At 46.4% G+C, this 12,654-nt stretch overlaps 1 long non-coding RNA gene across 1 annotated transcript; it reads right to left on the bottom strand.

Moving 5' to 3' along the window:
- Positions 1-9,280: 9,280 nt before the first annotated feature.
- On the bottom strand, positions 9,281-12,203 carry LOC105545958. Its single transcript, XR_001007021.1, has 2 exons — positions 11,981-12,203; positions 9,281-10,307 (listed from the first exon to the last, which is right to left on the bottom strand). It is a non-coding gene; the product is annotated as an uncharacterized LOC105545958 (long non-coding RNA).
- Positions 12,204-12,654: the final 451 nt, after the last annotated feature.

The following is a 12,654-nucleotide window of genomic DNA, read 5'->3' as shown; positions in this document are numbered from 1 at the left end:
TTATAAATGTGGCCACAACTACGAAGATACAAGAAAACAGAGCTTGGTGAAGTAAAACTGAGCAAGAAAAAAGTGGGGGGTAGTGGGGGCTGTTTCCTTGCCCTCAACAGTCTCAGTGAGTTGGGGCAAAGACCACAGCCATCCATTTTCATTAGGACACTTGAGTGTGGCCCAAAGGACGCCAGGGCTCTGGCAGGACATAATTTAGGAACTGCTGGAGACAGAGCCCCAGCGCAGTTCTCTGCTATCTTGAGGCATGGTGTGCAATTTAAAATATGGGTCTGAACATCAAATAGCAATCCTGAGGCCTTGGGCAATTTATTTAAACTCTCAGTGCCTTGGTTTCCCACCAGTAAAAAAAGGGTTCTTGTCTGGGCGCGGTGGCTCAGGCCTGTAATCCCAGCACTTTGGGAGGCCGAGGCGGACAGATCATGAGGTCAGGAGATCGAGACCATCCTGGCTAACACGGTGAAACCCCGTCTCTACTAAAAATACAGAAAATTAGCCGGGTGTGGTGGCGGGCACCTGTTGTCCCAGCTACTTGGGAAGCTGAGGCAGGAGAATTGCTTGAACCTGGCAGGCGGAGGTTGCAGTGAGCTGAGATCATGCCACCGCATTCCAGCCTGGACGACAGCACAAGACTCCACCTCAAAAAAAAAAAAAAAAAAAAATAAAAAAGAAAAAAAAGGGGGGCTCTTTTGAAGATTAAGTGTTTTACTACCTATAAAAAGCTCAGAATGGCGCCACATAAAACAGTCAATAAGTGCTAATTATCATCATTTTCATCATCTTCCTCCTCATTATCATCACCCTGGCTGGTGAAATTATTGGTGAATTTAATTTACTTCTTTACATTTTTTATTGCCTAAAGCATCTACAATGATCATTTATCATTATTATTACAATGAGAAAAGATGGAACTTTTTCAGAGAAAGAAAAGAGCCCTGATGCTGCCTTCCACAGCCCCAGTGGCGAAGAGAGAGCAGAGGGATGAAGTCACAAAAGGGAAGAGCCACTCTCCAACCGAAATTCGCCTTTCTTTGTAACTAGAAAAAGGTGGCGGTGAAGGCTGGGGTTTTTCCTCCCCCCATCTTAGCACGCAGAGAAACATGACTTTTGCAGAGCATGCAGACCTGGCTTCAGGCTGAGGACAGGGTGACCAACTGTCCCAGTTTGCTTGGATGTGGGACTTTGAGTACAAGTTGATCACTGGGAGGGAGCAAGTTGAGGGAGCAGGTTTTCAGCCACACCTTGTCACCCCTGCTGGGCACACCAGCTGGAGCTCTGAAATTTTTGCTTTTCAGCCCAAGATTTAAGCCATACCCACAAAGCTAGGCAGGAAGCACTCTCAGTGCTCTAGGAGAGAGTTTTAAGAGGACTGGAGTTGGAGGCCAGCCCAGTGGCCACATCTGTAATCCCAACACTTTGGAAGGCTGAGGCGGGAGGATCACTTGAGTTCAGGAGTTTGAGACCAGCCTGGACAAGATAATGAGACCTGGTCTATACCAAAAAAGTATCAAAAAATTAGGAGGGCATGATGGTGTGCACGTCTAGTCCCAGGGACTTGGGAGGCTGAGGTGGGAAGATCTCTTGAGCCTAGGAGGTTGAGGCTGCGGTGAGCTGCGATTGTGCCACTGCACTCCAGTCTAGGAGACAGAGCGAGACCCCTTCTCAAAAGACAGAGAGAGAGAGAACTGGAGTTGGAAAGAAAAAGGAAATGAAGGAGCAGTCAAGTCCATTCCTGGTCCTTTTTGTGGAAGTTCAACCTTGCTCTTAAGACAAAGCGACATCCTTGGAGACCCTGGCAACCTACTATTCTCTGTGTTGTGGTTTCTAAAAGGGCCCTCTCACCAAAGACACGCATAGTGGAGTCCCCGGGAAGCTGCACTGAGCACCCAGAGCCAGGGGGGTCCAACGAAATGCCTCCTCAGCATCTCTGAAATGAATGGTGCCCCACGAAGGAGAATGACAATGAAGAGGTAGGAGCAGCTTGGGAATTTAGAGCGGAAATCGCAAACAAAGTTTACAGAGAAGCAATGCGGGAGCAGTTTTGACTGATCCCTCCAGGAAATCTCCGGGAATTGGCAGTAGCGATTTTGCTCCAGTTGCAATTGAATTTGTCCAAGGTCACATAGCTAGGAAACCAGGAGCTGGGGGTCCAGCACGTACTTCAGGCCACAGGCCACAGCCTCTCTCAAAGGAAGCGTGGCTTAGGGTTGAAGAACCACCCCAAAAGCAGGGAAGTGGGGAGTAGGAAGGGCGCTGACCCACAAAACATAGGAGAGGGTGCCATGGAAAGGGCCGTGTGTCAGTTTCCTTTGACTGCCATAACAAAGTACCGTAAATTTAGCAGCTCAGGCAACACAAATGTATTCTCTCACAGTTCTGGAAGTGCAAATTGCAAAAGGCAGGGCCTCTCTCCCTCCGAGGGCTCTAGGGGAGGATGCTTCCTTTTCTCTTCCAGCTTCTGCAAGTGGTTCCTGGCATTCCTTGGCTTGTGGCCACATCACTCCAATGTCTGCCTCCACCTTCACAGGGCTTTCTTCTCTTCTCTTTCTTCCTGTGTCTCTCTTCTGTGTGTATCTTATGAGGACAATTATCACTGGACTTAGACCCCAACTGGATGATCTGGGAGTATCTCGAGATGTTTAACTTGCTTATCTCTGCATTCTTTTTTCCAAATGGGGGCGCATTCACAGGTTCCAGTGTTGAGACAGGACATGTGTTTCTGGAAGGCACCATTTCACCCGTTATAACCTGGGGACAAGGAGTGTTCAAAAACCAGGCACCAAGTTGTCTGGATTTATTCCCAAGAAAGCATGCTCTGCTGAGCATGAATCTGATCGGGGTTCTGATTTACAATTATCTGCCCACCCCTCAACTCTCTGCCAGCAACCCTAAAATGGTTCACTGCTCAGTGAGCACTCTTACTGTCTGTGGTACCTTTCATGACGTTCTCTGCTTTCCGTAGACCACTGCCCCTTACCTCCCTGTCACTCTCAGCAAATGACCTTTCTACTGCTTAGTAGAGAAAATAGAAGCCATCAGAGAAAAATGCCCTCATTTTCCCATCCCCAGCCCCCAGTACTTTCCTGCCTCTGCCCTAGCCTCTCCTGGGTCCCTTCATTTCCATAAGAATGGAATTTTCTCCTCCAGCCCAGGTCAAACAAGGCCACCTGGTTGAGTCCTCAGCCCTCCCATTTCCTGAGGCACCTGCGAATCATCCTAGCTGTCTTCTCTGGCTTCAACATCTCCTGCTTTTGTGGAACCCTCCCCCATCATTTAAACATAAGCATTTTCTTCCACCTTAAAATTGGAAAAAAGAAAAAAAAAAAAAAGCAAATGCTCTCCCTGCACCTCACTTCCACTTCCAGCAAGCATCTTCCATCCTTTCCAGGCGAGTTTCGAGCTTCTCGTTGTATTATCTGCACTTCCTGCCTCCATTTCCTCCCTGCCCACACAGCCCCCTCCACCTAAGTAGTCCATGTGCTTCCAGGCCACTAAATCCAAAGGTCTTTCCAGCCTTCATCTTCCCCAGCAGAACTGTCCAGTAATAACCCACCCTGCCTAACTGTAGTATTGTATGGTCTTGAATTCTGTGACTCCACATTCTCCTGATTTTCTTCCTACTTCTTTGGCTACATCTTCTCAGGCTTTTGTTCATAAGTTGATTCTCCATGGGGCATGTAAATATTAGAGCTCAGGATCCCTCCTTTTTCACTCTAGTTCTTTCTGAGCAGTCTCCCCACTGGGGCTCAAACTGCAGTCTATGTGACCACGACTCGCAAATACTAATCTCCACCTTCAGAGATCAGGTATCCAACAACCTAACCCACACCTGCTGGATGTTTTAAAGGCAGCTTGTACTCAAAATATCCAAAACAAAGTTCAAGATCTTTTCTCCCACAAACCTGGGCCCTTTCTATCTTTCCCCGTTTCTGTGGACCAAACTACCACCCGTCTAGCCAGCCAGGGAAGTCATCGCCACAGTCTCGCTCTCACTCCCCTTGGATCAGATTCAAAACGATGTTGCCGTTTCAGGAAAACCTCATTCTCTTTTTCTTTGTTTTGAAGAGTAGAAATGATGCTTTGAGAATCTTGAGGCCTAAGAAATCCAGTCGAGGATGGAGTCTGAATTCTTAATAAAATGTTTCCCATTTCTGTGATTAGGATTCTTTTAGGGCCATTATCCAACGATCTATCTGGATTTACCTAGTGGCTGGAAACTCCAGGATTTATATTTCCTGGATCTTGATTTCACAAGAAGAGATAATTTATGGAAAACCCTTAAATCACGGTCAGACTCAGAATGCCTGCCATCCTTTCGGGGTATAACCAACTGACTTACAATCTCTGAAAATAAAACCACATAACAGTTACAAAATTTTAAAAAGGAGTTTTGGGGGATAAGAAAATGACAGAGAGATACATGAAATGGAATTCCTAAGGAAGAATACAATTTCAAAATTGTGATTTAAACAGATATGAAAATGTTGGTGTCATTGTCATAGGTTTTTAGAAAAACCTATCTGAAAAGGTGTCACCAGAGAGAAAAGCAAGAAAAAGATATGATCAGACCTGATTGTGGATAGATACAATATATAATGTATATGTTGGCTTAATTCTAAATGGAATAATAAAATAAAATTTACACTTCTAATTTTGTGTCTCATGCGTTACACATAGTAAAGAAATATTGTTCAACTTTTTCCAAATAATGCTAATAGTCCAATTCTGTGCTAGGTTGTTCTTTATTGGGTCTATTGGTCTCAAGTGGCTCTGGCCTAAAGACTTTGATCACTCTCTAGGCTGCAAAGCAAAAACTCTCTGTTCTGTTTGGATGCAAGTGCTAAGTTCCTTGGTCTGTTGATCAAAGAATTTCAAGGAAAATAAGATTTGGGTGTTTTGCCAAGGTTTTGTGTTTTATTTTGTTTTACAAGCATTGGTGTCTCTCTTGGAATTTTTTCAGGATTATTTCCTCTCTGCAGCACAGAAATAGCCAAAATGCAGATATCATCACCAAAAGACAATCTAGAGTTCCATCACCTCAAGATTCTTTCTTTTTAAAAGGGAAGTGGTATGGAGTAGGAAGTTTGGGATTTTTTTTTTCAAATTTCATTTTCACCCCTTACTAGCCGTGTGACATTGGGCAAGTTACTGAATCTCTCTGAATTTTCACTTTTGTGTCTGTGAAATGGTAATAATCAACCTATATCATAGGTATATTGTTAGGATTACATGGCATCATATACAAAAAGTACTTGACATAGTGTCAATATTCAAGAAATCTTAGTTTCCTTTTATTTGACTTTGATTATACTATTGATTATTCTTTTTGTAAACTTTTTTTTCTTTTTTTAAAGAGATGGGTTTCACTATGGTGCCTAGGCTGGTCTTGAACTCCTGGGCTCAAGAGATCTTCCCACCTAAGCCTCCTAAGTAGCTGGGATTGCAGGCATACACCGCTGCACCCAGCTTTCTGGGTACAGTGTACTTAAACATTTTAAGTACGCCATTGACAGTTTGCTAGGAAATGCCCATCATGAAAGAATCGTGAAAACTTCTATCATGTGTATGAAACTTTTGCGTGTTCATGGCATTTCACAACTGTAACACGCCTCTACCTTGAAGTCCCATGGGTTTTCTGTAATCCCTGCTGGCTTTATAGTTGAGTTCACAGAGGCACAAAGTAACCCATAAAGGGCTCAGTACCGTTAACAACAGAACAGCCACCATGCGGCAAAGCAATCCAGTGAACCAAACTCCTTTGTCAGAATACCTACACACCAGCCCTAAGGCTGAGCCAACAAAATCCAGGTGAACGCAACACTAGATCCCAAAGATGGTCTTTAGGCAATAAGAGTGGCCCGTCTTCATAGTTTGACCAATATTTATTATGGCTCAAGAGCTGTAGCAATGAGTAAAGAAGGCATGTTTCACTGGATTTCTATGCAATCATGGCTGTGTAGGAGAAGGACTGGAATGATGAGCACATAGCAGGAAGATTTGACATGGTCTGTGAGGTCGGGAGCTGCTGCCATGGGAGGAAGCAACGTCTAACATAAATGCTAAACAATGAGCATGTTATCAATTTGATGAAGCATGTATGCATCCCATGGTGTGGCTGGAACCCCATGGGGTTCTAGAAGAAGCTGGTGAGGGAGTCCAGGCCACAGGGTGCAGGACCTAGTTAAGGATGTGCCTCTATCCCAAGACCTAGGGTCCCACAATGAGTTGATGCATCCGACTACACTGGTCATGGGAACTGCAACTTGCTCCCCTAACCCATAAAGAACATTCCGGTTAGCACAAGGTTATTTTAGTACATGGCTGCCCTGCTTAGATGAGCCGCTAGTCAAAAAATTCCATTTTATTAATCTGTAAGTGTAAGCCTGAAGTTAAACCTGCTGCTCAGATGTTTAATGTCGAGTGACACCCTAAATATCATGCCAGACTGGCTGTGGAGAGCTGGCTCATTAGGATACCAGGAGAGCTTCTTAAACTCAGATGCCCAGACCTCATCCTAGATGAATTAAATCACACTCCTGGGGGAGTGGGACCTAGCGTCAGTATATTTCTGTCTTTTTTTTTTTGAAACGGAGTTTCACTCTTGTTGCCCAGGCTGGAGTGCAGTGGCACGACCTTGGCTCACTGCAACCTCCGCCTCCTGGGTTCAAGCGATTCTCCTGCCTCAGTCTCCTGAGTAGCTGGGATTACAGGCATGTGCCACCACACCGTGCTAATTTTGCATTTTTAGTAGAGACGGATTTTCTCCATGTTGGTCAGGCTGGTCTCGAACTCCTGACCTCAGGTGATCCACCTGCCTCAGCCTCCCAAAGTGCTTGGATTACAGGCATGAGTCACCGCGCCCAGCCAGTATCAGTATATTTCTTAAACTCCTTAGGTGATTCCAATGTGCAGCCAAGTTTGGGAAGCTGTGAACCAAGATTCTCTTCACCATGCGTCTCTCCTTCCCCTGAAGAGGAGGAAGGAACGAGTAACAGTGACCATCCATGAAACAGATTCGGGACTTTCTTTTAGCTGAAGACGAGAGTAGACAGCGCAAGAGGAGCCTGTCCAAATACCATCTGCAGACGAACGAGTGTCTACAAAACACACCAGGGACCTAGAAACCAACAGATCCATCCCACCTCTCCCAGGTTCAGCAATTCTTTCCTTCCTCGGAGGGCGTTTCTGATGGGACGAGCTGGGCCCGGGCGGATTCTGACCCCACCACCCCAACTCCAAGCTTGGGTCCATCTGCCGCCAACGGTGACCTGGGTGGCGCGCTCCGCAGCAGACAGCCGTGCGCCCTCGGCGACCCGGTCCCTGCGCTCCGGCGCCCGCAGGTCCTCGCTCCCGGCTTCTGCACCTCCCGCTCCCGGACATCTGGCTGAGCCGCGCCTCCCTCTCCCCGCAGCCTCTGCCTGCCCCGCCTCCCCTCCCCACCCTTCCCTTGTTTGGGGCGGTAAGGTCAGAAGCGTTCAACAATTCAACGTGGGAAGTCTCTCGGAGGAAGTGCGGTCATAAATTTCATCCAACAAGAGGCTCCCATCAAGCCTGGGCTTGTTAGAAAACCTCCCAGCCGCTAATCGAGGGTTAGGCAGCTCCAGGGCGGGTGGGCTCCGGGGCAGCCAGGGAGCAAGGATAAGGGCCTGGGGCTGCGGGTGCAGAGGGTTGTCAGAGTCCAAGTGTTCGGTGCCTTGCGTGCGTGGCTGTCGCTCTGCCCCTCTGGTATTGCCCGGCTGTATTACAACCCTTAGATGTGTCCAAACGGTCCTGTGTGTATAAGACACACAACCAAGCACATTTGGGAGAGGGAGTTAGTCAGTTTCTCTTCACGTTGCAGCGGTACGTTAAACCCCGTCTGGGTTATTTTAAGCCTGAAGTTCTTGAAAGGAAACGTTTGAGTAAGTTAAGGCTATGTTGAACGCCGCATCCCGTATCTGAATGTGATGATGGTTGCCATCTGAATGTGATGATGGTTCCCAGAAAAACAAATAGACAAGAGGTTAAAGACAGAGTTCTAGGCCCAGCCCTTGCTGTGTGACCCTGAGTGAGTCACTGTATGTCTCTGAGCCCCATTCTCCGCTGCAGGGTGAGGGAGTTGGAGGGTCGGTGGGAGTGAGGCAGCCTTAAGTCCCCCTGGGCTCCAACGGCCTCTGGTCTTTGCCCCTCCTCCCTCTCCCTGCAGCACCAACAAGGTGAAAGAAGGGTCTGATCGAATTCAGCCTTTGTCCTGCTGCCATTTGTCATGGGAAGTCTTTCCAGGGACTGGCACTCTGATTTGGTTGGAAAGCCAAGGGTGTGGCTATTGAGCCCACATCAATAGAAGGAAGGTTTGCAAGCCAAGTCTACACCTGCCCAACAGAGCGGAGATAGTTTGAGGATTATTTACTCCTGGAACTTTTGCTGCAATAAGTAAAGCAATGCTGGAGGCTTGAAGGAGTTTAAAGACTAACAGGGGAGATGATGACAATTGTTACTATGCACCAGGCAGGGTTCTAAGTCCTTTGCATAAATTAACCCACTTAAGCCTCCAAACAGCTCCCTGAGGTTGGATACTACTATTAGCCCAGTTTTACAGATGGGTAAACTGAGGCACGGTGGGGTTAAGTAATTTGCCTAAGATCTTACTGCAGGGAAGAGGTAGAGAGGAGACTTGAACCACTGCAAGCACAAAGATCAGCCCTGGGCCCTCGGCAAAGACGGCGCTTCCTATCCCGGGGACAGAGGAAGACAAGTCCGGGCATCCAAGAGAGCAGGAATCCCAAAGCAAAGGCCAGGAGTGGGACCGCAGGCAGAGTAAGGGGCCCAGGTGGCTGGTGCGCCCGCCCTGAGGATCGGATGTCTCTCTGGGGCGTTATGTCTACTTAAAGCTCTAGGCTCAGATTTTCCATCAGGCCCCAGAAGAGCCACTTTGGGGCAGCACGGAGACCTCAGAGTAATGAGCTCGACTGAGCAGGCTGTAGTTTGCAAAAGCTGCAGACCAGACAAGCTTCACCCTTCAGACCAAAAAGAAAAATCCCCTCTGGAACCTGAATTGTTCGGCAAAAAAGATAAACGTATAAGCCAGTCCCAGATCTTAGAGCACCTCAATGGGACATGTGAATCATTTTCTGCAGATAATAAGGAACCCTTAAAAGAATAAGCCATTCTTGTTACAGCTTTCGAATGGTGATGGCTTTTGCCTGCAATCTCTCTATGTTTATGGCAAAATCATTATTTTGAGATGAATTATCTGGATAACTGTCAGAGAGGAACTGCAGGCTGTGTTTCACCACTGATGCTCTTTGCTTTACGCATGTGTTGCACGTATTCCCACCAGTTGGTGGTAAACTTTTGCATTTTTCAAGCCTCTCAGAGGACCGACCCACTTTCTGTGCAGTGTCAGAAGCTCAAGAGAGAAGCCAGAAGAAAAAGACACAGTAGCCTGTAGCCTTCGGTGCACATCTGCAAAGAATGCGTGACTATTGCCACTATTGCATTCTGCCCAGGGTTTTATTCATTCATCTTCTAAGCCAGACTTCTGCCAGGTCCCCTCACTTGTCTGTAGAACATTTCCGTACTGGCTAATGTTTTTCCATCTTACTAGCCAAAGTTGTTCATATTCTCCCTGAGTGACAGAGCAAACAAAAGCTGGTCAAAAGCAAACAAATAGGGTCTTCTGATCATTGAACCACTTTTGAATCTTTCATTGACAAAATCTCCACAGCGAAGAACACCTGCAATAGGTATCAAGCATAAATGCTTCTTCATCAATGGTTGCTTGCATCGAAAAGGGCTCGGAAAGACAGGACCCCAACTGTTCCCTCAGAAAAGCGTTTGTGTTTCAGCTCATCTGGGATTGGAGAGCCCATTTCTTCCTGATGTGTGTCACGTGGAGGCCTCCAACCTGCAAACATCAGGATAGCTGCTTCCCTGCAAAATTAGGCAGCTGCAGGTTGACTCGAGTCTGTGTCTTCTGAGCCAGAATGTGGGATGATGCAATTGAATAAGTGTGGGATGCTTTCTACAGAGCATAATTCTACACGATGACTCCTATAGACATACATACACACTGAGAGAGACCAAGAGAGGATAACGTGGAATAAAAATGCCACAATCTCATGGCCTCAACACCAAACTGGTGCTGATCCAATTCTTCCCGAAATGAAATGTGATGTTTCTGAATTCCTTCTGGCTGCCACTGAAAGCTTTTCCTGGTGACTGCGGGAGGCTGCAATGTGGTGGGGGTGGGGCACGGAGTGCTGGGCGCTAAGCTCCCTCCTGGCTTCACATAAAGGAAGCAAAATCAAAATCCAAGCCTGAAAAAAAAAAAAAAAAGAAAACTAAATTTAATTGGCTAGGAAACAGGATTCCTGGGGCCTCTGCTTTCCCAGCTTCCAGAGAAGGATTTAGGCTGGGACACTTCCCCGCCCTCAGGACAAAAAGAGAGGAAAAAAAAAAAAGGATTAAATTCGGGTTGGGTCTGGCTAGTACAAATTGCATGCAGAGTATACAGTTGCTTTGCATATTGCATGTACTTTCATGGAGAGGGAAAACGGGGGAAGAGGGAGGGCAGGGACACTAAACAGGGGAAAAAAATGAAAAAAACAACTTGCTGTTTTCATATGGTCGGATAGAACTGTTTTGTCTCTGTAACTGTGCAGAATGTCAATGGTAGGCACCGTGTCGTGACAAGATTTTTTTTTTTTTTAAGTTAAGCTAAGCTCACACCCGAGCTGTAGCCCCCCGAGGTACTGCAGCTTTAATTGTGTTCAGTATGATCTACAGAACAATATGTCTTGATAAATCTGAATGGCAACCCAGCGCACGGCTCCCCTTGGCATTGCTGCAAAGCCAGGCCTCGCTTTAGTGAACCCCTTCAGGAATGTGGGTTAATTCGACGACCCTTTTTACCCCCACAGCTCTGTTTTTGTGAGGTTGGCAGAAACTGACACGTTTTCTTTTGCTTAATTAAGTTGTTCAGTAGAAGGCTGGTCAAACAGTTGCATCTACGTGGGGAGTCTGGAGATGCACAGAAAGCCGTGGGCGTTTCCAACATAAAAAGGGGGATTCTGTTATTGTTTGGGTGTAGACGGGTCATTTTTTCAAAGTTACTGCTGCCTGAGTGACCACAACCCTGTGCGCAGCCCTGAAAGGACATTAAAGCTGCTTAAATACAACTACCTTGGGTTTATTTTTTAAAAGAGAGAGAGGGAAAGAGAGGGAAAGAACAAGCAGGAGAGAAATGAAGCGGTCTCATTTATGTAGCATTTTATTACTTTCCGGACTTTTTTTTTTTTTTTTTTAAGGCAAAGAGTGGGCTTATTTACATAAGAGATGCCCATACATTATGAATTACAGCTAGTATGATCAAACTCTCTTTCCAATCAGTAAAACAAAACTGGTACCATACCGATAGAAATTGCACTGGCCTTCTGAACAGAGGAGAGGGATCTAATCACCCTTACGCCAGACACCAGGGTTAGGAAAATGTCTAAAGTCTCTGTTGATGAAATTCCCGCTTTCGTTCCTTGCTGATGTTATGACAGCCACACACAGTATCAGTCTCATGGATTCTCAAAAGAACTGAGGGCCTGATTGGAGGCCTCCTCCATCACGTCTCTGTCCCTTTTTGAAGCCTCCTATATTTCTAATTCAAATCACCTTTATCATTGACATGCAGATCCCCCCTGGATTTTCTGTGGCTATTTGGTCCCAGCAAGAGTTTTTCTTGTTGCACATACTGTGTGATATATTTAAGAGGAGGCATGCAGAGGCACTGGCACCTGGGCTTTGGGGTCCTAGTGCTGACGATGAATGGCCTTGGTCTACTGTATGCCCTGAGTTGTTCCTATTGATGCCACTGTACCTCGGTTTATCCATAACAGCAGATGCTCAGTGTGGGTACTTAGCAGGCACCTAATATATACATTACTGAGTTTAAGCTGCCCTCTTTCTCCCTCTGCAATACAGCAATAATTGGAAAACTCACTGATTCCACAGCGCCTGGCACCATCACTGCGCTGATAATCAACACCATGATTTTCAGGCGCCCATTGGTGAAGCATCAGGCTTGCAGAGCTGCTCAAGGGATGTTTGTACATACCTGCTCTTGCAGAGAGCCATCATGCCTGCTTGGAAGCCAGGCACTCCAATTTTCCACCAAGTCCCAGAACAGCAGTTTTTGGAAAGCCTAAAGATCAGCCTCTTCCTTCTCCAGAGAGAAAAGACTGCATGATCAAACATTTCAAGAGACTTCACCATGACTTTTCACTTCTCTTAATATACAAGAAAGAATAGGCAATTATTTGATTGATGTTAGTTGCATGAACGGCAAAATGATTCTCAGGCCAAAGAACAATCCATTTTGGAGTATAAATGACTTGGATCAGCAGTCTACACTGATATCAGCTGTTTTTTTTTCTTTAAACAAATAAAAACAGGGTCTCACTATGTCACTCAGGCTGGAGTGCAATGGCATGATCACGGCTCACTGCAGCCTCGATCTCCTGGACTCAAGCCATCCTCCCACCTCAGCCTCCTTAGTGGCTGGGATTACTACAGGCATTCACCCTCTTACCTGGCTAAATTTTTTTTACTTTTTGTAGGGATGCGTTGCCGAGATTGGTCTTGACTCCTACGCTCAATCGATCCTCCCACCTCAGC

The sequence above is a fragment of the Mandrillus leucophaeus genome, unplaced genomic scaffold, assembly GCF_000951045.1.
Source record: "Mandrillus leucophaeus isolate KB7577 unplaced genomic scaffold, Mleu.le_1.0 Scaffold345, whole genome shotgun sequence".
Lineage (NCBI taxonomy): Eukaryota > Metazoa > Chordata > Mammalia > Primates > Cercopithecidae > Mandrillus > Mandrillus leucophaeus.
Note: the sequence above shows the minus strand (reverse complement) of the source record. Positions and strands in the feature narration are given on the sequence as shown.